The following is a 27,913-nucleotide window of genomic DNA, read 5'->3' as shown; positions in this document are numbered from 1 at the left end:
TTGCTCACTGTGTTTTTTTTGCATTTGCTTTCCTTTTTGTAAAATAAAAAGGTATAATATATTGATCCTTGCAAATCAACCATGGTATGTATAAATTAAAGAGTACGATAGATCCTAAATTCTACTAACCAAATCAAGCATTATTTGCTTAAATTTATGTTGTTCAATGATGTAGATCTTTTCAATTATTATCGGGATGGGATAATGACGCATCATCTAAGCATAAAGCATGTAATCTTACCTGAAATGGTGAAATGATAGCAATTCAACAAGTATTGCATATCTCCCATGTCTCTCCCTACTTAGAGCTGCGAATCAAACGTAACATTATTAGTAATTCAAGAACTAATAACTACTTGTTACTAGTATATCTGTATATGTATAGAGTTGGAAGGACCTAATTACTATGCCTAATTGCATATGCATGTTAAATTATACTATAATAATATATCTTTAATTTGGGGTTGCCATTTTAAGTCGCAATTGCATTCCATCTTGTATTCTACATGGCTACATTCCTACTACATCTAGTTATTTTTAAAACATTGGTGAGAGTGAGGGATATCTCAAGTAATTAGAGCTCCCCTCCCGGTTCCAAGTGATTTTCTCGCCCTTGTGGTTCTCTACACACCAAAAAAAAATTACCTACATTAGTTATATTAACTTCATTTCTTATTATGATATTATTTGTGAGACAAAATATTCCTTTGTTACATATAATAAGAAACAGAGAGTGAAGGATAGCTCAACTAGTTAAAGCTCCCCTCTCTCTTCCAGATGATCCTGAGATCGATTCTCATCACCCGCCTTTATAGCTCTCTAAACACCCAACTATAATAAGAAACAAAGGTAGTAATAGTGTTATTTTATTGTTCTTATTTTTTTTATTCCATTTTTAAAGGGAGATACTAATTAACTAAGGCATTTGTAAGTGCTCTCTCTTATTGGGCTAGGTGCGGTCCATATTTGTATTTAAATTGTATCAAGGTCAAATAAAATTCATGAATAAAACCAAGCTAGCACAAAACAAACAAAAAGAATCCTGTAAGTGAATTAATTCACTTTTACTTACAATTTTTTTGCATTTACCTAAAAAATCTTACTTGCTACTTCTGCCATTCAATTTTACTCGCAATATTCTTTGACGTTTGTGTTTACCGATTCATAATTTCAACCATTAATATATTTAATTATCCTTAATTATGATTTGGTAAAATTTTAAAAAGTTAACTTTATGTAAATATATATTGAGACAAATTTAATAAGATCTCACTTAACTGTATTTTACCTTATTTATCAATCACTATTCACTAAAAATGATCAAACATATATATGTGAATAGTTGCAAATGTTAAATTGTTGCGAGTAGAATGGAACGAATAAATTTATTTATTTATTTATTTATTTATTTTGGCTATCTAGAGTTATTAATTCGAAATATGTGGATAAAACTTCCAAGTACGGTGGGGAATCATAAATAAAAATATTGTTTAATGATAATTATAATTTAATTGGATAATAAATCACAATTTACTAATTTAAATACATGCATGTATAGAGCCAAAAATAGATTGGTTCGTGTAAGCTTACACCGGTGTTGTGTTAGCATGCCTCATAATTAAGAAGGTTGTGTCCGGAATAAGCCAAGATATGGTTATGGTGTTATGTCAATATGCTTGGCCTCGTGCTTAAAAAGTATATTATATAATTGCCAAATACAACAGACTCTTCTCGATTAATCCACTTAATAGATTTGGTTTCATGTGAGAGTGTTGGAATAAAGAAAGGAAATTCAAAGTAGTCTGATACCCGCGCTCGATCGGGCAAGCTCCGCCCGAGCGGGCGTGAGAGGACGTCTGGAAAAAGAGGAGTGTCCGCCCGACCGGGCGCGAGAGCAACCCAGATTTTGTCTGGGTGCTCGCCCGACCAGGCGAGCTCCGCCCGATCAAGCGTGAACTCGTCCGTTGGACTCCAACGACTTCCTTGGATTCTTCTTCTTGTTTGATTCCTTATAACCCCCCATTTAAGAGGTTGTTTATGGTGATTAATTCACTATGTTTATTCTGATTTTGTTCCTCCATTGATGATAATATTCCTCTATGATCTTCTATATTCCTTCATCCATCATTATATATTGAAGGATGATTTTTTCTGATTTGACACTTGGAAAAAATATCAAACACAAGCTAAACACCTTTGTTATTTGGGTATAAGTTTTCACAGACTCCACCTCTTACTCTAAAGTACCTTAGTGTGAGGGTGGTGTGTAACCTTAGGGGACGATGTGGCGATTACAATTGTGCATCCCGGTTGCGCCGGAATTCGTTTTCAAAGGCAGTGATTTATCACGCCACACCGAAATTCGTCTTTTGCTTTTGTTCTTGTTCATTCCTGTTGACTTTTGTTTTAGATACCATTTTTACAACAGAGAGTACAATCTATAAATTCATAAAATATATATGGTCTTTTTTAATGTTTTTAACAAAAAAAAAAAAAACTAATATATGTGAGTCCTTTTTTTATATAAAAAAATATTCAAAGTAGCTTTTTATTAAAAAATAAATAAATAAATAATGGTTTTCTTTCAAAAATAAATTATGGTTTAATAGTTCACGTAAAAGTAAAATAATAATTAAATAATGCTTTTGTTTTCCCTAAGGAATTAATAAACTTTTTTCATCGTCACATTAAAATTTTTCAAAAGCCATCTTTAAAATGTCAAATCCGTATATACCTAGAAGTAGCTATAATTAGAATGTGCAGTGGTTCCTCCTAGAGTTGTTAACTTGTCTAGATTTAGCTAGTATGACTTGACCGAACGAAAGCCAGAGGTTTTTTTTATTTTATTTTATTTTTTATTTTTTTATTTTTAAAACTAACGAAAGCATTTGTGCTAGGATTGCTAGGACTTGAACTCGACCAAACTGATGAAATTGAGAGTTGAGACTGCATCATTTAAAAAATTCTAAATTGAGAGTTGAGACTGCATCATCTATGCTAGGACTTGAACTTGACCAAACTGATGAAATTGACCCTATTTTGACTGCACCATTTATGCTAGGATTGCTAGGACCGGAAGATCTTCACTTGAAACAAGATTTTTTGGTCTATATTGTCTGATTTAACTAAATTTTTAACTAAACCGATCTAATTTGATTTGATTGATTGTCTGATTTATCTAAGCTTAACTTAATTATAAATTAAGTATAAGAAAAAATATTACTGAGTAGGATCTCATTAGATTCGTTATAACGTACAATATATTTTTTTGCAAATAACTTCAACTAATACGGAATTTAAACTCAACAAATACAAAATTAAATTAAATACTTATATGTGGTTTGGTCTGAAATTTTGTTATTTGATCTAATCTAATATTAACAAAAAAAAAGTCTTGTTCTCTTCATCTTATTTTTGCTGAACTTATATTATTTTTACTATTGGAGGTATTATAAATTTGCTGAATTTCAATCACTTTTATTGAAATGAAATTATTTTTACGGAACATAATTTTTTTTTAAGGTGAAGAGAATAAGGCCTAATTAACAGATAACGTAATCATAAGAATATGGTGAAAAGAACATAACCTAAATGGTTTTAGTTGGGAAAATTTCACCTTTATTCTACATTCTTTTTTATTATAATGATATGCCAAAAAAAAAAATGTTAACACCAACTTTTATATGTGGTTGGCCATACCGTGTGGCCAGTCATTACAGGGGTTAATTTGTTAGTATTATAGGGATAACTCACCCGGTCAGTGTTACAGGGATTATTTCGTCATTATTATAGGGATTACTCGGTTAGTGCTATAAGGGTTATTTAGTCAGTATTACATGGGTTACTCAATCAGTGTTATATATAGGAGTTACTTTGTTTTTACAAGCAGACACATGGTGTGACCAGCCGCACACAAAAACGCATTGAAAGGAGATCCTTTTTGTGTATTTTGATCTAATCCATCTTTTCAATCAAGACCGATTTCTGAAACCCCCACTCTCTCGAACTCAAAATGTCATTGAAAAGAAAGAAAGACTAGCTAGGACTAGGGGTGTTCGTGGTGCGGTTTGGATCCCAAACCGCACCAAACCGTAAAATTGCAGTTTGTATTATTTTCAAACCACACTTCTAACCAAACCCACCAAACCACACCACAAAATGCAGTTTGGTGCTGTACGGTTTGCGGTTTAACTATAATTTTTTTAAAATTATAATTATCATTTTTTTAAAACAAAACTTTTATTTTATTTTGAGATTATTAATTTATAATACAACTATTAAACTCTTTTTTCTTTAACCTTTAATTAGCTATTAGTCAAAGATTAGCTCATATTCTTTAGTTCTTATATATTTTTTTAAATAAAAATATAGTATAAAAACTGCAAACCGCATCAAAGTGCGGTTTACGATGCGTTTTGGTCTAAATTTTTTTGAAATCGCACCAAACCGTAAATCGCGATTTGGTCATTTTCTAAAACCACACCGTAATTTTCAAACTGCAAATCGCACCAAACCGCAAAATTGCGGTTTGATTTGTGGTTTGGTACGGTCTAAACTGCATTATGAACCGTCCTAGTTAGGACAGTAAGCTACCAGTGCAAATGTGCAATGCTGAGTCTAAGTTGTTTCCAAGTTTATGGGCTGAGATTGTTGGCCCAATAATCTTTAATGTTTAATAAACTGGGCCACTAATCTTAATTATTTTGTAATCTGGACCAATAGATTGTGGTATGCTTTGAGCCACAATCACTGTTAAGACCAGGAAAAGGGCCTACCATCGTTGAGGAAAGCATAAATAGAAGGAAAACTAGCAGGAGTATTTTGTATGCCAATCAGTTCAAATATAACTTCAATTAGTTCAAAAAACTTTTCATTCAAAATATTTCCAGCCTTTTGTATTTATTAGATATAAAATCTGAAAAGCCCGAGCAATGAATATCAAGAAACAAACATACACCATAACATGAGTATCCTCCACAGAATTTCCAATGCTAATCTTAAATATCTTTAATTAGTCCAATATATATTGGTATATATTTTGTGATATTATAAATATAGTATATTGTGATATATGAGGCAGTTAGGATATTTAGGAATATTAGGTTTTATATTTCCTATCTCCATATATATTGTACATGTGACCCTTTATGATGAATGAGATTTGTAGAGAGAAATATTGAAATCCAAATTTAACATGGTGTCAGAGCAAGGTTATGATATGATTTTTTTTTTTTTTTTTAGTCCAAAGTAAAAATCATAATTAAATTATAAAAAAAAAAAAAAAAAAACTTTAAGATGAAGCAAACAGGATCTCACACAACTAGTTTTTATTTTATTATTTATTTTTTATTCATAAATTAGAAAAAGCTAGTTAATTTAGAGTTTGTGAATAGTTTTGTCAATAATTAAGACGTAACAATCAACTAAAAAAGAGCAAAAGAAGTATGCTTTAGAATTGAGAACTACAAAAATAAATGTGTGATATATATTTAATCATGAAAAAGGAAAATAAAATTTGAAGGTGACATCACCTGATTAGTACATCTCGACTTCAACCAAAACAAGAATTTTCAATCGCACGTTCATATTACTTACGATTACGAGAGGGTGTTTGAGATATGAGATTTAATCAATATTGAAAAATATATATGTGATATATTTTCCATATTGATATTGTTGATAAGTATATTAGGTGACTCGTACTTCGTAGCTTTGTCCGCCCGATCGGGCGGACATTGCCCGGTCTGACCGGGCGGAAGAAGAAGAGGTGCCTGGCAAATTCGTTGAAGAAGCTGCTCTCGCGCGCCCGATCGGGCGAGCTTTCGCCCGACCGGGCGAGCCTTCGCCCGACCGGGCGGACATTGCCCGGTCTGACCGGGCGGAAGGGGTTTTTTGGAGTACTTCGGTTGTTGGAAAAGACGTGTTCTCGCGCCCGATCGGGCGGGCCTTCGCCCGACCGGGCGATCTGGGTTTTTTCAGCGATTACGAATTTAATATTTATCATATTGTGATATTGTAACCTAAGTATATCTTAATTAGGAATCACTACTATATAAACTTCCTATTATCATTATTAGGGTAACGGAGAGAGAAACACAAGAGAGAGAATACTTTGAGTGATTAAGTTCTTCATTGTAATCTTTGTAATCTTTGCCAGTTTATAGTGAAATCATTCGATCTCGGTGCCCGTGGACGTAGCTATCACATCGATAGTGAACCACGTAAATTCTTGGTGTTGTTCTTATTGTTTGCATTGAATTTCTTTATTGTTTTCTTGTTTGTTTACGACCTTTGCTTCCGCTGTCGCACAACAATTGGTATCAAGAGCTCAGGTTCAATCCTTGGAGAGTTTCTTGAAGATAACAATGGCAGGAGATTCAACAATAAGAATTGAGAAGTTTACCGGGAAAAATAGTTTCGGGCTATGGCAAATTAAGATGAAGGCTCTGTTAAAACAACAGCAGATATGGCGTCCGTTGGCTCCAAAGAGTACTACTTCGGAGTCAGGAGACGGACCGACTGACTCGCAGTTAGAAGTTATGGAAGAGAAGGCACACTCTACCATATTACTTAGTCTTGATGATCAAATCATCACGGAGGTTGCTGATCAGGAAACGGCGGCTGGATTGTGGCTGAAGCTGGAGTCATTGTATATGACTAAGTCGTTGACCAACAAATTATTACTGAAACAGCGGTTGTTTAGCCTCCGGATGCAGTCAGGTACTTCCTTACGGGAACATCTAGAAAAACTTAACTCTATTTTGCTTGATTTACGTAATTTAGATGTTAAAATTGATGATGAGGATGCTGCGTTGATTTTACTTGTATCTCTACCGTCTAGCTTTGAGAATTTTGTAGAGTCTTTTGTTGTTGGTAAGGATTCTATAACCTTAGAAGAAGTGAAGGCAGCACTTCATACTAGGGAACTCAGAATGAAAGCTACGAGTGATAATGGGGATAATGGTAGTGGGTTGTTTGTTAAGTCCGGAAAGTCTAAAAAGAATAAGGGGTTTAACAAGGGGAACAATGCTGGGTCGGGTGCTGGAAACGGCAAGGATGGATCTAGTAAAACTACTACTAAAACATGTTATTACTGTAAAGAACCGGGTCACTTTAGGAATAATTGTCCGGTGAGGAAAAACAAGTCCCAGGCTGCTGTAGTTGAAGAGAAACCGAATGAGAGCTATAATTCAGAGGAAGATTTAGCATTAGTCAGTTCTGCTAGGTCTGATGATTTATCTGATAACTGGGTTCTAGATTCGGGGTGTTCGTTCCATATGTGTCCACGTCGAGATTGGTTTGATACATATGAACCTCGCAATGGGGGTATGGTTATAGTCGGTAACAATGCTCCATGTAAGGTCACAGGTATTGGTTCCATGAGGTTGAGGACTGTTGATGGGCGGAGGTTAACTTTGACTAATGTACGGCATGTTCCTGCTTTAGGAAAGAATCTGATTTCATTGGGTACCCTGGATGACTTGGGGTACAATGGTGTGTTTTCAGATGGGGAGTTGTGTATTTTCAGAGGTTCTGAGTTGGTACTTAAGGGTATCAAAAGGAACACCCTCTATGTTTTTGAGGGTGTTACACTGCCTAGTTCTGCGGTTTGCGCATCTGTATCTCACCAGGAGATGACTAAGATTTGGCACATGAGGCTTGGTCATATGGGGGAGAAGGGGATGCAGCTATTGTCCAAGAGGGGTCTTCTATCCGGGGTCAAGGTTGCCAACCTTGAATTTTGTGAGCATTGTGTGTTTGGTAAGAAACACAGGTCAAAGTTCAGCAAGGGTGCTCACATTACTGATGCAGTGCTCGATTACATCCATTCAGATTGCTGGGGTCCATCTAGAGTTGAAGGTATGGGAGGTTACCACTATTTTGTGTCATTTGTTGACGACAAGTCCCGATACACATGGCTTAGGTTGCTTAAGTCAAAGGATGAGGCCTTCAAAGTTTTCAAGCAATGGAAAGCTTTGGTGGAAAATCGACAAGGAAGGAAGATCAAGAAGCTACGAACGGACAATGGGCTAGAGTTTTGCAAAGACGAGTTTAATCAGTTCTGTGCAGATGAGGGTATAGGTCGGCATCATACTGTCAGGAAGACACCACAGCAGAACGGTGTAGCAGAACGGGTTAATCAGACACTGCTAGAGAGAGTTCGATGCATGCTCTCTAATGCAGGGCTTGGGAGGAGGTACTGGAGTGAAGCTGTGTTAACAGCTTGTTATGTCATTAATAGGGGTCCTCATTCTGGAATTGATTCCAAAATTCCGTTTGAGATCTGGAGTGGTAAGTTGCCTAATTTTTCGAATTTGAAGATTTTTGGTTGTGTTGCTTATTATCATGTTATTGAGGGTAAGCTGGATCCACGAGCCAAGAAGGGGTGTTTTGTTGGGTACGGGGATGGTGTGAAGGGGTTTAGAATTTTTTCACCTTCGGAGGGTCGGGTCATTCTTAGTAGGGATGTTACTTTCGATGAAAACACCATGTATTCAATTAAAAATGCAGAGATTTCAGATTTGAGAAGGGAAGGAGACAATTTATTACAGACAGATGGGGTACTTGAGGTACATCAGTCTACCATTGCTGATTTACCTCGGGTACAATATATTGATGATGATGCTGATGTTCCAGTGCCGGGTACTCCTGAACCTGAGATTACTCCTACTCATTCTAACTCTGGGGATGAGGTGGAGCAATCTAATCAGGGGTCATCTAGTCAACCTGACACCATTCTTGAGATGCCTAAACGAGTTATCAAGAAGCCTGTTAGATTGATTGAAGAGATGGAGGGAAGAAATTGCTGTGTTGATGCGATGACAGGTTATGCATTGAGTGTAGCTGATGATGTAGAGTCATTTGAACCTGCCACATATAAACAAGCAATTAGTTGTAGTGAGTCTGCGCAATGGCTTGCCGCAATGGGTGAAGAGATGCAGTCTCTTTACAAGAACAGAGTGTGGGAACTGGTAAAGGTACCGGAAGGGAGGAAGCTTGTGGGTTGTAAATGGATTTACAAGAAGAAAGAAGGGTTGTCGGAAACTGAGCAAATACGTTTTAAGGCTAGGCTAGTTGCTAAGGGGTTCAGTCAGGTAGAAGGGGTTGATTTTGTTGAGATATTCTCACCTGTGGTTCGACATACTTCTATCCGTGTGTTATTGTCAATTGTAGCACATTTTGATCTTGAGCTGGAGCAGTTGGATGTTAAAACGGCTTTCCTTCATGGCGATTTGGAGGAGGAGATTCTGATGAAGCAGCCCGAAGGATTCGAAGTTCCTGGAAAGGAACACTATGCCTGCAGATTGCTAAAGTCATTGTATGGACTTAAGCAATCCCCCCGACAGTGGTACAAAAGGTTTGATTCTTTTATGGTTTCACAAGGTTTTGACAGGAATTCATATGATTGCTGTGTGTATCATAGTAAGCTGGATAATGGTTCCATGATTTATCTCTTGTTATATGTTGATGACATGTTGGTTGCCACAAAGAATAAATCTGATATTGCTAGATTAAAGGAGATGCTTAACTCGGAGTTTGACATGAAAGACTTGGGTGCAGCTAGGAAGATTTTGGGTATGGAGATCTACAGGGATCGGGCTAGAGGTAAGCTTTTCTTGACTCAGAAAAGCTACATTGAAAAGATTTTGTCTCGTTTTGGGATGGAAAAATCGAAGCCTATAAGTACGCCAACTACTGTTAGTTGTAAGTTGTCTTTGTCTATGTCACCTCAATCAGAGGAGGAGTTGTCTTATATGTCTAGAGTTCCATATGCAAACGCGGTTGGTTGTTTGATGTATGCTATGGTCTGTACTAGGCCGGATATTGCGCATGCCGTTAGTGTTGTAAGCAGGTTTATGGCTCGACCTGGGAGGGAACACTGGCAAGGGGTGAAAAGGATTTTTCGCTACCTGAGAGGGACAGCTGATATTGGTCTTGTGTACGGGAATGGTAAGGAATGCTTGGTCACTGGGTACAGTGATTCTGATTATGCAGCTGATGTGGATACCAGGAGGTCTGTGACTGGTTATGTGTTCACTTTGGGTGGTTCTGTGGTTAGTTGGAAGTCTACATTGCAGTCATCAGTTACGTTGTCAACTACTGAAGCTGAGTATATGGCTTTAACTTCTGCAGCTAAGGAGTCTATTTGGCTCAAAGGCCTAGTAGGTGAACTGGGTATTGCACAGGATTTTGCTACAGTGTATTGTGATAGTCTAAGTGCGATTTGCTTAGCTAAAGATCAAGTACACCATGATCGGACGAAGCACATTGATGTCAGGTATCATTTCTTGCGTACTGACAAGAGGATTAAGGTGAAGAAGATTGGGACTGCTGACAACCCGGCTGATTTCTTCACTAAGCCTGTTCCGTTTAGCAAGTTTAAACATTGCTTAGACTTGTTAAATATTGATTACTACGTGATGTAGTAGGCCCTGAGGGGCGAAGTTGGGGAGCTCCTGGTGTAGGTGTGTTGGCCTTAAGGTGGAGCTTGCCCGGGGCTTGTGATGCAGGTGGAGCATTATGAGTTGTTATACTTGGAGACGAGTATGTGATGGGTCTTGGTTGAAGACTTATCGGGATGTATGGCTTATGCATGAGTCTTGCATCGGGTTTGGCTTGAGATGTTTTTTCACTATGTCTTGATGGGGTCGTTTGCTGACTACGAGTTCTCGTCAAGGTGGAGATTGTTGATAAGTATATTAGGTGACTCGTACTTCGTAGCTTTGTCCGCCCGATCGGGCGGACATTGCCCGGTCTGACCGGGCGGAAGAAGAAGAGGTGCCTGGCAAATTCGTTGAAGAAGCTGCTCTCGCGCGCCCGATCGGGCGAGCTTTCGCCCGACCGGGCGAGCCTTCGCCCGACCGGGCGGACATTGCCCGGTCTGACCGGGCGGAAGGGGTTTTTTGGAGTACTTCGGTTGTTGGAAAAGACGTGTTCTCGCGCCCGATCGGGCGGGCCTTCGCCCGACCGGGCGATCTGGGTTTTTTCAGCGATTACGAATTTAATATTTATCATATTGTGATATTGTAACCTAAGTATATCTTAATTAGGAATCACTACTATATAAACTTCCTATTATCATTATTAGGGTAACGGAGAGAGAAACACAAGAGAGAGAATACTTTGAGTGATTAAGTTCTTCATTGTAATCTTTGTAATCTTTGCCAGTTTATAGTGAAATCATTCGATCTCGGTGCCCGTGGACGTAGCTATCACATCGATAGTGAACCACGTAAATTCTTGGTGTTGTTCTTATTGTTTGCATTGAATTTCTTTATTGTTTTCTTGTTTGTTTACGACCTTTGCTTCCGCTGTCGCACAACAGATATTATTAGCAGAATAATACTTCGTATATATTTAGGATAATTTATGTTAAGACATTATTTAGTGAATATATATTTATTTTGTAGGATTTATGGTTATGATAATACATATTTTAGGAATATTGTTTCCAATTATATGATTTTAGGTTTTGTCTAACTACTCTACCTATTGATGAATAATAATCAAATCATATTATAAGTCGTTACTCTAAATTTGTCATAGGCTCATAGGTACTGCGTGCTGGCACAACAATTATTATTATTATTATTATTATTATTATTATTATTATAGAAAAATAACAAAAACCTACAAAGTCAATCGATTTACAAGAAATTAGTGGGGAGCAGAGATATAATCTGGGCCCCCACTCCTCTAGCTATAGCGAAACCGATCCTGTTAAAGATGCACGAGCACCAATATCCTGAGTCCTAGCGAACACCTGAACCCGCTTCAGCAACGCGATAGCATCCTTCTCTAATTCCCCAAATGAAGAAAAGGAGAAAGGAAGAAAACCATAGCCAATAGCCCAGCAACGCGCCCCATACTTGTCCCGCTTCCGCCGAGCCGCAGCCGACACAACATGACCAGGAACAAAGTCAGACAACTCAGATTGTGTTAAAGGGGAAGACCCCGTCAAGTCAACACATACATCAAGGCCTCTGTCCCAGGAATAAAGCAACACGTCTGCTGGTCAAAGAACCCTGTCGATCCCTCTACTCAACTCAACGTTAACCTCCTTTCTTGCAGAAATCCTAGACCGAAAACAAATATTCAAGCTCTATTGAGCAATTTCAAAATGTTCTTCCAGCGTATGTATCCATCATATAGATGGCCGCACAACCCATAAATTTGATTTGAACTTTTGGCAACCTGAAAAGTACGCATTTGTCCAATTGTCCTTAAGTTTCACGTTTGCGTAAACATGTAAATCTATTTCTCCGGTCATGTTGCGAAAGTCCAGCAAGCTTTTAAAGCAGAAATAAATATTTTGTTTCATAATTAAAGCAGTGAAAGACCAAATCATTTCAATTCTATATTGAGATCATAAATACGAACCAATTTTTTGCATTTTAAGAAAATAAAAGTAGTTGGTGCTTTAATTTTCGCATTTATAATGGATTTTATCACAAATAATCTTCAATGTACAAGTTGGAAGATTTATGTATACAAATACCTTTCCATATTTAGATGTTTCCTCATTCAGCTAATATAGCTAGCTAGGGCAAATAACCAAATAATTATCTACTAAAAATGGATATTACAAAGTTGAGGGTAAGCACCAAAGCAAAAGCACAGAAAAAATTAGGGTTTGATGAGGAGTTAGAGCCAGTGAGTCCTACAACAGAATACTTCCTAACAGAGAGAGTAACACTATACATTCTTTGTTTCTTTGAATTGGCGACTCCTGCTAATTTTCCTTGTATTTATGCTTTCCTCAACGATGTCTTCATTAATGTTCATCCTCGTTTCTCCTCCATCCCGGTATAATCTTGCTTCTCTTTTTTATGATTCTGTCATACAAAAATGAATTGATCATTAACAATGTGTATAATGCTAATGATTATGTTAATTATTTGCAAAATTCATCACACACTACACAACATAATAACATAGAGTACTAATATACTCTCATGTCCTAAATTGTACATGCACGTATGCCAGTGATTATGTTAATAATGTGCACGTGTGGATGATTGCGTACATGCCTTATGCGTTTGTAATACATATGCACACTCTCGTACACACGAACTGACGTACACAATAATCTTACTGTTTTTTTTATTTTAATATTTTGTACACTACACATACATACATACATACATACTCCTACATCTTATTATAACACTTTATAGTGAATTAGCTAGTATAGAGAAAATCAAGATGATTATTTATATACTTGTATCATGTATACTTATAGGTCTATTCAAAAAAAAAAAAGTATACTTATAGATTTACTTAAGGAATTTCCCTCGTGAGAAGGAATTTGAATTCTAATGATTATTTTCCTTACCTCGTATGTAAATATGTTCCGGTATCATTTTCTTCTCAGCAACCTGCCAGAAATAATACGAAGTACAGCATACAATAAACATATTTGAATAGAAAAAGTAAAGTTGTTGGTTTTAATTAGTAAGTAGTATCACGTTTCACTAGTACAAAATTGAATGATACTCAATGAAGAAAAGACTAATGAAATTATCATTAAAACCAAGTTTAGTGGGCTAGTTTTATATTAGTTCACAAGATTAATAAGCAAACTAACTTTATTTTTGTCACTATAAACCACTTTATTCGAAGAAATATAATTACTCAACAAAAAAAAAAGTGTGATTTTAGCATAATAATATAACATGTCTACGAATAATAATACTATGTAGAATACTATACGACGTGATATACGTACTGTTGAGGTCTTACTCTGGTGGCAAAATTGAGGACCTATATACAATAATCAATAGGTTACATGTTGGATCTAATTCTCCGTATGATTCTCGATTTGTAATTCGTATTGTGTAACGTTCTTGCAGCTCATTTGCACCAAACAAAATTTTATTGCATGTGTGTAGTATGACTAATTGACAATTAATTACATTCACATGGGTAGGTTGAAGACAAAAAGGGCAAGAGCAAGTGGAAAAGAGTAGAAGTGAAAATCAAAGATCATGTTGTGATTCCAGTATATCCTGAAGGTTTATCAACAGAAGACTACAGTAAGCATTTTGATGATTACATATCCAAAATATCTACATCACAAATTCCACAAGACAAATCTTTGTGGCAACTTCACATTTTCAATTATCCTACAAAGAATGCTGCTTCGACTTTCATATATAAGTTTCACCATGCCCTAGCTGATGGTACCTCGCTCATGGGAGTCGTCTACTCTTGCTTTAAGCGAGTAGACGATCCTTCGAAACCTCTCACTTTCCCATCTAGGACTACTTCAACGGAAAAACAAAGTCATTCTATGAAGAAAGTTCTCAACATTGTGCCTAATTTTATGGCTTCTATTTTTTACGCCTTCCTTTATTTTGGACAAAGTATTAGATTATTATACTCGGCAGATGATCGGACTCCAATCAGGTCGGGTAATACGGAGATGAATCCCGATTGTAGAATTTGTACCGTCAATTTATCTCTTACTGATGTTAAGAGAATCAAGACCATTCTTGGAGTGGTAAGACTAAGACATGACTTATAATCTTATATATATCATCTTTTAAGTCGTCTCTATATCATTTTATTTATTGTTGGTGTTCATTTTGGTGTATAGACCGTAAATGATGTCGTCGTTGGTATAATATTTCTTGGAACTCGATTATATATGCAAGAAATCAACAATGGACAACCAAAGAGCACACGATCCACGGTAGTGATAACTCTTAACATTAGGAGTGACAAAGGATATGCACGTGCAGAAGAAATGCGCAAAGACAATGCCAAGGTACCATGGGGAAATAGGTTTTCAGGTATCGCAATACCAATGACAAATTTAGAGGAGAATGATACTAAAAATCCTGTAAAGTTTATCTTGAAAGCTCACAAAATTATTAAGAGAAAGGGAAATACTCCTTTTGCTCAAATTCTCTTAGGATGCTACCTTGGAGCTGTGAGGACATGTGGAGGCCTTCAGGTACGTTACATTTTTACTTGGTATGTGTGATTTATACTTTATTGTAACTCTACGGTAAGTAGATATGTTTTCAACTTGTTTTATATACTTATTACTTATCAGTTGATAAATTTAGATCAGATCACATTAGATAAGAAACATTCAAATTAAATCAGATCAGATCAGAACTTTTAATTATCATTTACTTATTGCTAAATATCGTTAAAAAAAATTATGAAAATTACATATTTGAAAAGTTCATAATGAGACGAATGTAATAAGATCTATTTTGATATATAATTTTTTCTTTATAAATTAGTATTAAAATGCGGTCAAAATTTAGTCAAACTGTTAAACCAGATGAGACGATATCAGACATTATTAAAATCAGATCAGATCTCCTTGTTTCAGGTGAAGAGAACAAGTTCTTACCATATGTTATTGTTTTCTCGACATAAAAAAAGTATCACAAAAATGATTACATGATTTCTGTGCTTTTTAATTTGGTTAATAAATGCTTAGAGTAAGATTTAAACCCCCACTTTCTAGCATCGACAATAAGTTTTTCAAGGGAAAGATACCACCAAGCCGATACAAGAACTCAAGAAGTGTTAAACACAATCCCAAAGTTATTGTATTTTATTGTTTATCAACATTCTATAAGTATGAATTACAGAATCACCGCCTAAAATAAATAATTAAGTCACTCATATTTTACAACTAGTTTAGGATCAACGCAATGCATGGTGATTACTAAATTATTTTAGCAATAGTTTGATGATTACTGAACAAAAAATGAAATTTTCTTATTGAAGTAATCAAACTTTATAATTCAAACATTTGTTTTTTTGTTTGTGGTGATGTAGTGTTTTTGAAACGTTTATTTCTAAATGTTTAGGTTTATTATGTTATTTATTATAGATGATTTTAATGTAGACTTATAACTTTTGACTATCACGATTTTTTAAAATGGATGACTGAGATTATTTATTTTTGATTTATTTTTAATTAGTAATTTTATTTAAAAATTAATTATTTTAAATATATTTTTTATCTTCTAGAAATTATTTTTTAATATTTTCGAAATTTTGGAAATAAAAAAAAATATAAAATAATTAAAACATGATTTTTAATTAAAATTAAATAAAAAAACAAATAATCTCAGCCGTCCATTTTAAAAAATTATGATACTTAAAAGTCATAAGACTACATTAGAATTTTCATATTGATTATGTTTGCAGGCAGCCGCGCAAACTTTTGAGGGAAGGTCGAAGAATTGTAGCTTTCTGATGACGAATATGATTGGGCCAATTGAGAAAATGAGTTTTGCTAGTCATCCTGTCGTCGGTTTTTATTTCGTGCCAACTGGCCTTAAATCGGTTAGCAATTGTGATTCATATCTTTCCTCTCGGGATTGGTTTTTTTTTTTTTTTTTTTTTTTTTTTAAACAAATGGCTTCAAACCGTGATCGCATAATCAAATATATATTTTACGTGGCGTAACCAATTCATATACTAAATTAATTTCTATGTCATATTCTTATAATATCAATATCGTTCGGTTACAATATATGCATGCTAATTAATTGTCACAAATTATAAACACACATCTTTTGGTTTATGTTTTTTTTGTGAGAAAATGAATGCAGCGGAATAGCAGATTCAAACTTGTAGAGATTAAGTAAAATAGATAGAGATTTATAATAAGACAAGTTAAAAAAAAAAAAAAAAAAAAAAAAAGGAACACATATTTTTAACATGGAAAAATTTCTAAAAAAAAAAAATCGTCGTGTAATGAGTATTCTATAATCCCCGTTTTGCATTAGTGTGAATTATAAACTAATTAAAGGTACAACTATCATTCTTATTTAGATTATAAACTCAGGAAAGAGCACGTAGTGCAAAAAGAGATAATGATTTAGTGGATATGAAGACTGCATGTGTGTACGTAGTAGTTGAATCAATAATGAAGACGAAGTTTATATGTAGGATAAGAAAGCTTAGAGGATCATATTGGTGGATCACTATTAAAATGTTGTCCAACAATTTTATACTTCGTAGATGATGTTTGTCAGTGATGAAGTGTGGTAAAAAATCTACATCAGTCGATCTTATGAGCCTAATAATCTTGTAAAAAAAAAAAAAAAAAAAAAAAAAAAAAAGCCTTATAATGATATGAATATGCAACATATAAGATGATCACCGTTATTATAAGAATGAACGTGGGCAAGATGAAACTTTGGCCACTTAACCCAACAACCATTTTTAGCTTCTCATTAATAGAGTATATAACCAATCTGATATTCAACCATAAGTTTAAACTTTTGATTGAATTGGTCCTTTAGCATGATAGAGCCAACATGAATACGTGATACAAAAGTCACGGAGTCAAATCTCATCCACCCCCACTTCTTTCAAGTGGAATATTTCGTACCAAATATGAGCGAGTTTATGTCGCATCCACATTTCTTAGGTTTCAATCATCAGCTTTAGCCAGTCTTCGGATGAGTTGACCCATTAACATATTTATTGACTCCACTAGTATGATCTAATTAACTCATCTAAGAGTGCATGTGCCAAATAAAACTAAGCCTTTTATTATTTGATTTGGTAGATAGAGCATTGAGCAATAAATTATTGTGTTATTAATTTATTTTTATGCAGATAAATACATGATAATGACTAGCATTTTGGTGAAATTTTATTGCAGAGTTCGTGATGAGTTATATGCAAATGTTGACAATTGGCTTAGCTGTTGAGAAAGGCTTCATCTATCACCAAAAATTAATCACTTGCGTGGAGAATGCCTTTCAATTGATTTTCGATGCTGCCACAACTACTTCATAGTTCATAGTTTCATACTACTCTATTGCAAAATAAATACTATAAATATATGGTGTTGTTTATTGCGCCGTGTTTGTTAATACTAAATAAAGACTTAGGGTGATTCCCAAAACATAATCTCGAATCATGTCTACTTATTCATGTATATCGTTCCTCTATTATTCACCGATTTAATTAAGAATACATAAGATGATCTTTTATTCTTGTACACTGTTTCTAGTTCATGAAAGTTTTAGGTGTATGTCTTTCTTCCTTTTCTTTCTAAATCTGATTTGGGTTTTTATTATGTCCATTAAAAAAGCTAATTTCAAGGTATGTCAACCTATGTGCGTTGAGCATGAGCAAAGTTGTTAGTTGAGACGAACTAACAAGAGCGGGGTGAATTGTAGAGAGTTCCTAGTGACTACTTTTTGCGGAATAATAAAACAGATTAAAGTAGGAACTTGCAATGCACACAGAAATTTTACGAGGAAACCTTCCAGGGCCCAACTAGAAGTATAACCTCGACCCTTCAAGGGATTTCAAACCAAACCAATCCACTATAATAGGGCAACACACCTAGTCACAACCTATTACTCACAGACGTTTACTCACAAGTTCCAGACTGAACGTGCTACACAGTAGAACCCTATTCTACCCAACTTAAATCCCTGACCTAAGTTCACTCGGTACTCCCAGAGCACTCACAACTCAGCTTCACACTAGAAGCCTACAAACTGTATGCAATGAATCAAACACGCACCCAATACCCAAAACAATACAAACACTTGATTCTAATATATGATTGGAAAACTACGCATGAAACCCGAAACTAATGTGACAAAGCTATAAACTTGGCAAACTTACTCTTAAGCACTCTTCAGATTTTCACGCATAAACTCACAAGTTGTATCAATTATCATCACTCCTTTTTATACAAGGACTCTTGTACGTAAAGTAGGGTTTTTGAAAAGATAGAATATTGAAAACTGCCGTTTTATAAAACCCAATGTGAAATAAAGCTTTTGAAGGAAAATCTTTTGGAAAACTTAACAAAGATATAATTTAGAAAAAGATTATTATTTTGCAAACCAGATTTTATAAGATAAAATTTCTCTAAGATCTTTTCCATAAATTAAACTTATCTTTTTTTTTAAAAAAACTTTCCATATTACTAAGCTTGCCAAGCTTTGTCACGTTTCTAATAAGTCTCATGCATAATTAACCAAACATATTTACAATAATCCTAATAAAAATAAACTTATTAAAACCTTATTGAAAAGACTCTAAGTCCATTGTTGTATTGCCTCCTCAAGCTTTGCATTGTAAGAATACTTGGGCTCTACGCAGACCAGGATTAAGTTCATGTTGTCTTCAACTCTCCAGCTCCTTGCTGGAACTTACAGACCAAGTTCTTGTGGAACTTGCTGTCTTCAACGCAGTCCAAGCTAGTATCCTTAGCTTGTTGTCCAGCTCCTGTTAAGGAACTTCTCTCTGTGTTCCTGTTAGGAACCACTTCTAGTTCTAATGAGAAATTCTTCTTCTATTCTCTTTTTCTTTTCTTTATTTCTCCTTGGATCTTCATAGATAGGTTACTCTTCCATTCCCTTAGTCTACTTCACCTGTCCTAATTCAACACTTAGAGAAATCGCATTAGTTGAAGTTGCATATCCATAGGGGTGTCTGTTTGGTTTTCGATTTGGATTTAATCCAAATCCGAAATATAATTTGGTTTTCAATTTTCCAATCCAATCCGATCCGAATTTCTCTCCCAATCCAATCCGATCTTTGGTTATTTGGATCTGATCCGAAAATCCGAATTATAATACATTATTTTTTAGCGCCTAATACGATTATAAAAATAAAGCTTTAATATAAATACAAGTTTTCAAAATCATGATTAAAATAAATAGTTTAACATCAAGTCATTCATTTATTAATACAAAGTCTTCCTAATTTATTTTATGTAGTATTAAGTATTTGAGCTAAACTTCAAAAAATAAAGAAATCCATATTTATACTAGCTTAATTTTACAATTCGGTTTTCGGTTTGGATTGGATCTCATTAGGGTCAATCCGATCCAATCCGAAAATCCAAATTTTCAAAAAATCTCAATTCGATTTAAAGTTCATATCCAATCCAAATTGATAATTCGGTTTGGATTGGATTGGATTTCGGTTTAAATCCGAATTGTGGACACCCCTACATATCCATCATCATCAAAACTACTTAAAGTTCAACAATTTCCCCCTTTTTGATGATGACAAACTTAGCAAACTTCGAGCAAGAAAGTAAACAGAATAGAAGGTTCGTATCTTTGTATTTTTGTTTTTTTAACATGAAAAAAAACACATAAACTAAAAACTAAAAACATTCAAAAATAAACCAAAAAAAAAAAAAAAAACAAAAAATACTGAACTAAACTATTAAACACAAACTATCAAAGAAATCTTTGATACTTTATCAACTAAACCCAGATCAACTTCACTTCCAAGTTTGCTCTTCTATTCCCCGTTTTGGCATTATAAAAAAGTCTTTCAAGTTAAATTATTAGACATCTAAACACATCCCCACAAGCAATTCATCGAGTGTGGGAAACTGAAGGCAGCGCTGGCTAGCTCCCTATAGCCAAAACTTTCACACAATCCTGCACATACTTTCGTATTATACTATGCACACATATATAAGCATAAGTTCCAAATTGTCATAAAAACCAAAAAGATCACCCTGTTTAACGGTTACAGACCAAAGTTTCAAAAACCAAAAGGAAAAGTAAATTGTTCATGACATAAACAGAAAAGAAAAAGTAGCTAAGGCTAGGCTAGGCTATGTTGTAAGATGGCTCAGGATTCAAGGATGGAAAGAATCTTCTTGTTTTCCTCCTTGTAAGCTTCAATACTAGCATCCAGCTTTGCTTCTAGACTCTTGATAGTCTTTTAGAACTCCACCTGTTGTCCCTTAAGACCCTTCTCAAGACTCTGAACACTCGTCATCTCTTTGAGTTGTTTCTCTACAATCTTAACTCTGTCAATGCCCTAACACCACCTTGATTTCTTCCTCATCTAGTTCCAGTGGCTTCTCCATGCTTGTTTGAGGAAAGGAACTGGCTGATAGCCTTCTGCTCTTTCTCACTGGCTCACTAGACTTAGCTCCTTCTCTCTTCTTCCCACTAGCTGCACTTTTTTTTCTACCTTCTCAAGTTTTCCATCTAAAACAGCCAAACTTAACCCTAGCAAGGTCTCCTCATTGATGACATTTTCAGCTTTCTCCTACAATCCACCATAAACTCCTTCAAGTTTCACACCAAGACTTTCAAACACAGTGGATAGTAAAGCCCCATAGCCCGCTTTGTTCTTATTAGGAACACATTACACCAAATATTGATACATTAAAGAAGGAGAGTTAATTTTGTTTTTCTTCACTAAGCAAAAGATCACGGTCATATCCAATAAACTAGCTTCATTTTCCTTTTGAGTTCTGGGTGTGATAGTCTTTTTCACTAAATTAAACAGCAATTTGTTCATTGGGCTGAAATTATTATGATTCATGATGTTTACTCCCTTTTTACCTCCCAAGAACACAACAATGTCTCCACTAAGGTAATATATATCTTACTTTCACACCAGACTTTCCCTTAATGTATGCTTCATAGCCTTTTGTAGGAACTTTCTAAATAGTTCCTAATGTCTCAACATCAAACTCAATTACAACTTTATTGATTTTATTACTCGAAATTATTCCTTCTTTCACTTTGAAACTTTCATAGAACTCATTTATAGTTAGTGGATACATGCAATTGTTTGAAGATTTAGATAACATGTGTTCCGCCTAACCTTGAAAACGCAACAGATTAAGAAATTCTTAAAACCTAGATATTTTGCACCAAGTTAAATCAAGTCTATAACCAACAACATACCTTCCAGCACTCTTTTCCAAGTCATTCTAATCATCGTCCTCCTCCATAGGATCGTTTTCTTTCTCAGATTCCAATTCCCCCTCAGCAAATTCCTCCACCTCCTTGATATGCTCTTCTAGAAGTTTTTCCTTCGCTTTCTTTTCTTTCCATTCCTTCAATCTCTTGATGACATCTGACGAAGATGATACTTCACCTTCAGTTGCCTTTTTCTTGGCTTTAAATGGGATTCTTATTTGTGGTTGAGGTAGTGAGCGTATTTACTTCAAGAACTTCTTTGGGTTCGTCTTTGGATTCATACACCACCATAGCTAGAGGTGATGTTTCTTCTGGTTCGGAATGTTGAGGGGTTGGGATTTTCTCTATTGAATTTTCACTGGTTTTAATTGCCATGTTTGAAGGTTTAAGGGTTTCGGAGAGTTTGATAGTTTTTATCGGGAGTGGTTTTTGTGATTTGACAGTGGAGTGAAAAGGTGGGTAAAAGATGCCTTTTATATTAATTAAAGCAGTGCAAGGGATATGAATGAGTTGTACTGTTCAGTCATTAATTGAACAACTTACCTTTATTTTAAAAACAATAAACCAGGATGATTTTAGGAAATAAAATCTTTTCTTTTCCAAAATGATTAATTTCCAAAAGATAAATTTTCCAAAAATCAGATGTATTAGGAACACGTTATATACACGCATACATTGTATAATACAATCATACGCGCAATCAAGTGTTAATGAACTAACCTCTAGGAATTCACCAACGGTGTCACATCAGCTATGTTTAGGACACCAAGATTGTGCTAGATGTCCTTTTTCCTCGTTTTGCATTATTTCCAACTTTTCCATATCTTGGAACTTTAGAAGCAATAAAGTCAGCTTGATCATCCCAAGTTCCAATCTCAATTTCTCGAATCTTTCTCTGTTCAAGGGCTTAATTAGGATATCTGCAATTTGATTTTCAGTTTGACATAACTCTAACTTTATATTGCCCTATTCCACATTATCCTTCAAGAAGTGATGTCTAATGTGGATGTGTTTAAACTTTGAGTATTGAACTGGATCTTTAGAAATACATATAGAACTAGTATTATCACAGCAAATAGGAACACATTAAAAAACAATACCAAAATCTCTATCCTGTTGCTTTATCCATAAAATTTGAGAACGACATGCTGCTGCTGCTACATATTCAGCCTCAGCTGTAGATAATGCAATTGCATTTTGTTTCTTGGAACCCCAAGACACTAAACATGGTCCTAAGAATTGTGCCATACCTGAAGTGCTTTTTCTATTAATCAAATCACCTGCATAGTCAGCGCAGTATAACTAATTAAATCTAATGAATCATTTCTAGGATAGAAGAGACCCAAATCATTAGTTCCTTTCAAGTAACGAAGGATTCTTTTTAATCAGGTGTGACTCCTTTAGGTTGGCTTGGAACCTAGCACACAAACCTACACTAAAAGATATGTCAGATTTACTAGCAATTAAGTATAGTAGAGAGCCAATCATACCTCGATACATAGTCTGGTCTATGCTAGTTCTAGTTAGGTCTTCATCAAGTCTGGTTGCTAGCTACTCCCATAGGAGTTCTATTGGTTTTGGAACTTTCAAGCTTATATTTCTTAATAAGATCCTTAATGTATTTCAGTAGATGAATCATAATTCCTTCCTCAGTTTGTTTAATTTGCAATCCAAGAAAGAAATTTAACTCGCCCATCATACTCATTTTAAATTCGCCACTCATGAGATCAGTAAAATACTTACACAAAGATTCATTAGTGGCACCAAATAATATATCATCAACATAAATTTTGTACAACTAAAATGTCTGTTCCTTTTGATTTTAAAAACAAAGTTTTATCAATTTTTCCTCGTTTGAACTCATTTTTCAATAGGAACTTAGACAGTCTTTCATACCATGCTCCAGGAGCTTGCTTTAGTCCATAAAGGGCCTTATCAAGCTTGTAGACATGGTTTGGGAACTCAAGATTTTCGAATCCAGGAGGCTGTTCCACATAGACGTTTTTCTCAAGAAATCCATTTAAAAATGCACATTTAACGTCCATCTGGTACAATCTAAATCCCATAAAAGCAACAAAAGCTATAAGTAAACGAATAACTTCTAACCTTGCAACTGGGGAAAATGTCTCATCATAATCTATGCCTTCCTGCTGGTTGAAACCTTGAACCACTAATCTTGCTTTGTTTCTGACTATAATGCTATGTTTATCTAGTTTGTTTATGAACACCCATTTGAGACCAATGGTCTTTTGATGGCTTAGTCTAGGTTCTAGATGCCAAACTTTATTTCTCTCAAATTTATTCAATTCAGCTTGCATGGCATTTATCCAGTCAGCATCAGTTAATGCTTCCACATGATTCTTAGGTTCCATAGAGGACAGGAATGCATAAAATGCACAGAAGTTCCTTAGTTTTGATCTTGTCTGAGTTCCTTTGGATATGTCACTGATAATAACATTCACTGGATGTGAGCTTTGATGTTTCCAAGGCTTAGGTTGGAAATCTCTAATGGGAAATAACCTTTCTTGAGTTGTATTGTTCACTTGAACTTTTGCTAGAACCTCTACTGGAACTTCTACTTAATCTTCCTATGGAGTTCCTTGTGCTTCTTCAGTTACCTGCTCACGTTGATGAGTATTATTCTCAGTTGCTTCTTGACTTGTTTCACCTTCCTTTTCATGGTGCTGCTTCTGCATAGATGTTAATTCTTCATCCGGATCATACTTTCGTACTAATCCAAACTTTAAATCACGTACGTCAATCAATTGGCCAGTTTCATCAAAAATCACATGTATAGATTCTTCCACACACATTGTTCTTTTATTATAAACTCCGTAAGCTTTACTATTTAAGGCATATCCTAAGAATACTGCCTCATCACTATGTTCATCAAATTTTCCCAAGTTTCTCTTTCCATTGTTATGAACAAAACACTTGCAACCTAAAGATCTAAAGTAAGATATATTAGGCTTTCTCCCTTTGATGAGTTTGTATGGTTTTTGTTGGTGATGGATCTAACTGTGACTCTATTCAATATGTAACATGCTGTGTTGACTGCTTCTGCCCAGAAGTTCCTAGGTAGACCACTAGCAATCAACATTGTTCTAGCCATGTTCTCAAGGTTTATGTTCTTGTGTTCAACTACTCCATTTTGTTGTGGAGTCCTGGGTGTAGAGAAGTTGTGGTCCATTCCTTGATCTTTGCAAAACTCATCAAATTTGGAGTTTTCAAATTCTGTTCTATGGTCAGATCTTAGATGCACAAGTGGGTGACCAATTCTTCTCTGTTCTTTCTTCACAATTGCAACAAACTCATCAAAAATTTCATCTTTACTAACAAGAAAGAACACCCATGTAAACCTTGAGAAATCATCAACAATACCCATAACATACCTTTTTCCACTTCTACTTTGGATCCTCATTGGACCACACCGATCCATATGTATGAGTTCCAAAGGTCTCTTGGTGCTTACAACATTTTTAGTTTTAAAAGAGATACGTGTCTGTTTTCCTCTAACACATGCATGACAAACTTTATCCTTTAGGAACTTAATGAATGGAAGTCCTTCCGCGAGTTACTTAGATCTAAGTTTGTCTAATAAAGAAAAACTTGCATGACCAAATCTTTTGTGCCACAGTAGTGGATCAGCCTCAATGACACTAAGACAAGTCAGACTACTATTTGGAATTTCATTGAGATCCACTATATAAGAGTTCCCTTTACTAGTTCCTTCCAATATAATGTTCCCAGTGTCATTGCTAATGATCGGCACAAATTAGAAGTAAAGCTAACTGAGCTACCTTTGTCACAGAATTGTGAGATACTTAAGAAATTGTGCTTCAGATCCTCGACCAAAAATACATTATTTATAGCGTGGGAACTTGACCTTCCTACTTTTCCAATAGAAATAACTTCACCTTTCATGTTGTCACCGAAAGTCACAGTCCCACCATAGTACATGTCTTGTGAGAAAATCTTAGGGAAATTCTCAATGGTAGCCCCGAACTTTTGGCAATTCTCAATGGTAGCCAGTTTTTTAAAAAATTCTCAATGGTAGCCCTGAACGTTTTAAAAAGTTGCTTCCGTAGCCTTTATTAGTAAAAAAACGTTAAGTTTCTGTTATTAAGTGGTCATTTCGGTTTGTTAAGTTAACTAAAGCTAACTAAGGTTATTTTAAAAGGTTAACTAAGCCTTCTTTCAAAAAAAAAAAAAAAAAAGAAAAAAAGGTTAACTAAGCCTGGGCCACGAACGCAGCAGCAGGCAGCATTCAACGCAGCAGCAAGGTGTAGCAGCAGTCAGCGTAGCAGTGCAACCTTTGCACGCACAGCCACCGCAACCAAAGTAGCCGGAAAACGTCGAGCCATCGCAACCACCGACGTCCCAGTTGAACGGCGCGCAACCCTTACACGCAGCCACCTACGGTGGTGCCGCGACGAAGAGAAAGAACAAAAACGTCCCAAAATTCGAACAATTTCGAATTAAAATCAGGATTTTCTAGCGTTTGATGTTCGAATTTAATCCCAAAACAAGATTTTGGTATCAATTTTCAATCTTATTGAATTAATTTGATGATTTTCATTCAAAATCAAATTGGGGAAAAAGTTAGGGTTCTTAAAAACTTTTGAATCAAACTCTTTGATTTCAAAACGAAAATAACAGTTTTTTACATGATTTTGCAATTGAAATCAAAAGAAAACAAAGCCGTCAATCAATTTCAACACAACTTGTCGAATTAGAGATCAAAATTTCGATTTTGTTTCCCCTTTGTTCGTTTTTTTTTTTTTTTTAATTATAATTAAACGAATTTAATTAAATATCAAAAAGTTAATTCCAATCAATTAAACAGTCTTAAATGCTGACCAACGTCAAATATTTAACCATAGTTCAAAGTTAACGGAAAGTTAACGGTTTCAAAGTAAATAGGCTACGGAAGCAACTTTTTAAAACATTCAGGGCTACCATTGAGAATTTTTAAAAAACTGGCTACCATTGAGAATTGCCAAAAGTTCGGGGCTACCATTGAGAATTTCCCAAAATCTTAATTTATCTCCAGTCATATGCTTAGAACAACCTCTTTCGAGGTACCACGTGTTATTCCCTCTCACTGGAACCTGCATGAAAATAAAACATTAGTGTCAGGAACCCAGGTCTCCTTGGGTTCCTGTGTAACAGATGTAGATTCAGATTTCTTCACCCAAATCTGTTTAACATGATTCTCATTCTTAAGAGTGCTCTTATCTTTCTTAGGACATTTGTTTTATTTATGTCTTGTCTTGCCATAGAAATAGCAAACAATACTACTAGGTTGGTGAACATACTTCTTTTCTTTCTAGAACTTCTTATACCCTAGACCTTCAATTTTTTTTTGGTTTGAGCATTAGTAATCCAATCAGGAATAGTGTACTCTACAAGTTGTTTGTCTTTCCTGGCACTTTCAAGTTCCTCCTCAAGTCTAGCCTTATCCAATTTTAATTCTTCCAAATCAGATTTTAGTTTTTCAAAATTTGGATATTGATCTAGTAGAGGAGCTTCAGAGTCCGGAGTGGCTCCATTGAGTTTCAAAAAAAGATAATTCCACATTCAATTGTATGTTATCATGCATGTTACAATCTTTCAACAATTTCTTTTAATTTCACATTGTCACCAAACAAATCAAAATATCTATGTTGAATATCAAATCTCATGTTGTCGACCCATTCACTGTGTTCTATGTGAATTTTAAGAGCTTTATCACTTTTCGCTTTGGCCACATGCAAATCAATTAAATCACCTTAGCTAGTCTCCTTAGCTTGCTTTCCAGCTCTTGTTAAGGAACTTCTCTCTGTGATCCCGTTAGGGACCACTTCTAGTTCCAATGAGGAACTCTTCGTCTTTTCTCTTTATTTTTCCTTTATTTCTCCTTGGATCTTTATAGATAGGTTACTCTTCCATTCCCTAAGTCTATTTCACCTGTTCTTATTCAACACTTAGAGAAATCACATTAGTTGAATTTTGCATATCCATCATCATCAAAACTACTTAAGGTTCGACAAAAGTCATTTTTAACTATATATAATTCCTTTTGTAAGTTGCTATGCCTATTTTTAGGCTTCGTACGTACTATTTACATATTTTTTAATGGTGTATATATTTAAGAAAAAAGGTTCAATCATCAAATCATGTGAGCTTTATTTGCATGTTAGGTTCATATTCGTGTATTAATTAATATATTAACTTTGTTA

At 35.1% G+C, this 27,913-nt stretch overlaps 1 pseudogene; it reads left to right on the top strand.

Annotated features, from left to right (window-relative positions):
- Positions 1-12,576: 12,576 nt before the first annotated feature.
- LOC110729950 lies at positions 12,577-17,943 on the top strand (annotated as a pseudogene).
- Positions 17,944-27,913: the final 9,970 nt, after the last annotated feature.

The sequence above is a fragment of the Chenopodium quinoa genome, unplaced genomic scaffold, assembly GCF_001683475.1.
Source record: "Chenopodium quinoa cultivar QQ74 unplaced genomic scaffold, ASM168347v1, whole genome shotgun sequence".
In the NCBI taxonomy this organism is placed as follows: Eukaryota; Viridiplantae; Streptophyta; class Magnoliopsida; order Caryophyllales; family Amaranthaceae; genus Chenopodium; species Chenopodium quinoa.
This window is presented reverse-complemented; position numbering and strand designations above follow the sequence as displayed.